The sequence below is a fragment of the Saccostrea cucullata genome, unplaced genomic scaffold, assembly GCF_032062105.1.
Source record: "Saccostrea cucullata isolate Sc308-1 unplaced genomic scaffold, CSIRO_AGI_Scuc_v1 ctg1426, whole genome shotgun sequence".
In the NCBI taxonomy this organism is placed as follows: Eukaryota; Metazoa; Mollusca; class Bivalvia; order Ostreida; family Ostreidae; genus Saccostrea; species Saccostrea cuccullata.
The window spans coordinates 1-4,068 of record NW_026925364.1 but is presented as its reverse complement, the minus strand read 5'-3'; the positions used below and the strand labels follow the sequence as shown (position 1 = coordinate 4,068).

Here is a 4,068-nt window from a genome sequence, read left to right as displayed (position 1 = left end):
TTATTCTATGCGTAAAATATGTACCACATCTATAGAAATGATATACAATTACAATATGATTATATATGATATAATTCGTTTCAATAAATTGCAAATCAATTTTTTTCAGCATCATAACGTGTGAATTTCGTAAAGATTTGCGTTCAAAATACGCAAAATGTGGATGCATTAGAATTCTTGTCATAAAAAATATTTTAAACATTAAATTTTAAAAATCTTCGAATTTATTACTTAGGTCTGATGTATTTCCGACATAAATAAACAACTTTTGATCATTTACATTCAGAAAATGCATAGAAACTTGATTTAAATAGACCTACCCTCAATTTTTCTTTAACTGACTGCCATTTTTTTTATCTCTAAATCACGTGACTTAGATGATCGATGTTGAAAAACAAACATCAAAATCATGAACTAGAATGATTATAGTTATATAAAATCACATTTTAAAGTGATTTTATCGTAGGCCAGAAAATGGCCTCATAGAGAATGAACCTTTTCTCTCCCCTAATTGATCCTTGTCTATTAAAAACTTTTTATGTCATTGGGGCCATCTTGCTGTGCGTATAAGATCGCATTTTAAATCTGTATCTAACCGAACTATATGGTTCAATACAGCAGAATGGATTTAAATATATTCTATACATTAAAGAACAGTTGTTGCGCTATTCACAAAGACAGTAACACGAATATTTAAACATGGTGAAGGTTACTTAGGACACTTTGAACGTCAGGGGAACGAATCACTCGTCTTTTGTGGAACAATGAAAAACTTTATCTTTAATTAAATGGCAAAGGAATGACTTTGTAAGGTAATTTTGATAAAGTGTATTACTTGAATTACTTTTATTTTATATACTAAATGCACATCAAACTCTGCTACTTTGATATTTTATCTACTTTCGTTTTAAGTTCATGTACGTTGGCCTTCCTTAAACTTACACGATTTAACAAGTGGAAAATGTTTTCCTTTTTTAAGGTTTTTTTGTATAACATGCCTCTAACATACAATTTACAAAATGAAAACAGCAAAGCCATGTTATATTTGGCCGAAACACTGGTGCTTGAGGACAGTATAAACCCAACTCCATATCCACCTTTCGCTCGAGCTCCTTCACATCGAATCTACCATAGGGGTTCAAACATATATCTCTATATTTTACAATGTCTCAAAAAAAATACAATCATTTGATACAATGATAGTTTAAGAAGTATTTTCATTAATAATATACAAAGAAGTGAACAATATAAATATGGATTGAAGAGGAGGCCAAGGGCCTATATTAGTTCTCTCAATTTGAGATCAAGGTACAAATTACTATAGGGTGAGTTCACCATGCATCGGACACATACCTTGCTTCGGACAACTTTAGGCAATTAATTCTCTTTCAACTTTAGAGTTCTGTGTATCTATTTGTTTCTGTCACAAAGATGAAGATTTAAATTTTTTAATGATACCGATTGTGTCTATCATGTTGTGATAAAAATACCCCGCAAATGGCCTTGAAGTTACGTCATATTTTACATCATCAAAGGGAAATAACCCGAAATTTATGATTTTGCAATTTTTAGAGTTATCGTTCTTTTAAATTCGACTTCCACGGAACGAGTCAGACTTTGGTGAATTTTGTCAGGGATTGGTAATTTTACATAGATTATAAAGAAATTTCACTTTAATTTTTGTTTAATTCTTATTAGAGCTGGTTTTTACTAGTATGCTAATTTCACCGCACATCGGACACAAATTAATCATGCATCGGACACTTTTCTATGCAAAGGTAAGCACTACCATTTTCATTCAGACCCCAGCTGACAGCTGTTTTTTGCGGGAAAAGAAAATAAAAACTCAATTTTTTCAGTCAAAATACAAGTTATCGATATATGACGTCTGGAATTTGACTCAATTTATTTCTACAAACCAGAGTATGATAAATCAGGAGAAAAAGGCGCGAATTACTGCATTTTAAAGCATTTCCAAGGCAGAGTGAGGTCTCTAGAATCTTTCTACATTTGTGCAATAATATCACCGATAAAATTTAAGTTGAGTGTTATTTCTTTGATAAAAGATTAAAATATATCCATATCAATGATTTTAAAGCACTGTGATAAAGGTATGATATTTTTCCGGTCTCCATACCGTCTGTCCGATCCATGGTGAATTTTCAGTTTTTCCTAAAAACTCGATTTTTGGCAATATTTTCTCAATAAACGGCAGATAATTGTGTCCTAAATTAATATTTTAATCACAATCAAAATTTTAAGCTCCATTTTGATAATTTTCCGTCGGTAGCGATATCGCTAGAACTTGTTGAAATACAAGGGTATCCGATGCATGGTGAATTCATCCTATATATTTTCAGTTCCATAAAACATGTATTATAAATTAATATTAAGAGAATTATAAAGAGTTCATAATTGAAGAAGGATTGAGGGAAAAATGCGTAAAGAAAACAATAAAATAAATAAATTAAATGAATGAAAAAAAAAAACAAACAAAAATTCAATTAATAAAAATTTGGAGAGGAAGGCTCAGACCAACACTTGAATGTTTATGTGTACTTTCAACCTAAAGGTCAAGATTAAAAGACATGCTGCACATTATTTAATATATTTTGTATTTCTAAAATCTGTTAGTGTTTTTTATAAAATTATAAACTTGGTCAAAGAATAACATATTTTCTCTAAGAGGTAGACAATCATAACCTGATAATACAATATTGACATATCTTGGTATGTCATGGTCAATCATGTATGTAATTAAAGAGTTCCTAGTGGCAAAATCATAACATGGGCATTGAAAGAAAAAATGAACAGAGTCTTAAATCAATTATCACATTTAAGCTTTAGGTGAGTCAAAGTTCTAAGTTATGATAAAACAAATCTGCATTAAGATTACTAGAGAAGTTTCTCAACTGAGAGTGGAGACAGTATACTAAGTATTCAATTTTCTTTGTCCATTACTGTATAATTTGGATTTTGTTTTATCTTTAAGATTTTTATTCTGCACACACTGTTTAAACTTTGCTACACTTGTTACAGATTTCAAGCTATCTGGCAAAACATTCCATAATTTAATTGTAGATGGTAAAAAGCTAGTGTAATATGCAGCTGTTCTAATGATTGGTAAGTGATACATGTACAAATTATTGCTTAAGGCGTAACTATGTGAAACAGGTAGGCATTGATTGACCATTTCTTGCAAATATTCAGGTGTATAATCATTAAATATTTTGTACATAAGTGTAAGCTTATGTTAAGTTCTTCCTTCACAAATCGTTTGCTATCCTAATTCATTACACAATTTTTGTTTCGAAAGATTGCGTCTTAACCCAGTAGTGATACGTCCAGCCTCTATTTGCACGCTCTCTAATAGATTACTCTGTTCCTGTGTGCAATTATCCCACACTGCATTTCCATATTCTAAAATAGGCCTTATAAAAGCAATATATATACTAATAAGGGTATCTGTTTAACTTGTATTTAAAGGTTCGAAGAACATTTAAACTTTGACATGCTTTATCATAAATACTGAATATGTGCTCAGACCAACCGCCAATACAATGATATGAATATAGGAAATAATTCCTCACTTTAAGCTAAGTGACAACAGTGTTATATTTTTCAGGTTTTTCTTTATTTTCATTATTCAAGTTTCAATATCTTTCCAGGAGAAATGGATGTGAATTCATGTCCCAAGAACATTACAGAGGTTTTAGAGTCCTCCTCCAGGCTGGGGTGTGGTCGGGACAAATATGGGAGCGACCAATATCTCTGTGTCCCTAACACAGACAAAACAGGACTTATAGAACTATGCTACAATGGAACCATGGGGTTAATAAAAAGAGGTGAGTAATAAGAAATTTAACGTAAAACACATTTCTATGGTTTATGTTTCAAACGAAAACCAACGAAAATCGAAACATCTTAGAAAGTATTCTTTGATATACACTAGAATATATTTTATTTCTTACGTGTTTGCATAACAATATACTTGATTAGGCAACTGTTTGGAAACCGATGGAGAAAATCTTCACTGGAACAACTGCCTTGGATTTTTATCAGGTTGTC

General features: G+C 31.1%; 1 long non-coding RNA gene across 1 annotated transcript; it reads left to right on the top strand.

The window, feature by feature from the left end:
- Positions 1–702: 702 nt before the first annotated feature.
- LOC134268684 (uncharacterized) lies at positions 703–4,068 on the top strand. Its single transcript, XR_009992423.1, has 3 exons — positions 703–812; positions 3,669–3,845; positions 4,000–4,068. It is a non-coding gene; the product is annotated as an uncharacterized LOC134268684 (long non-coding RNA).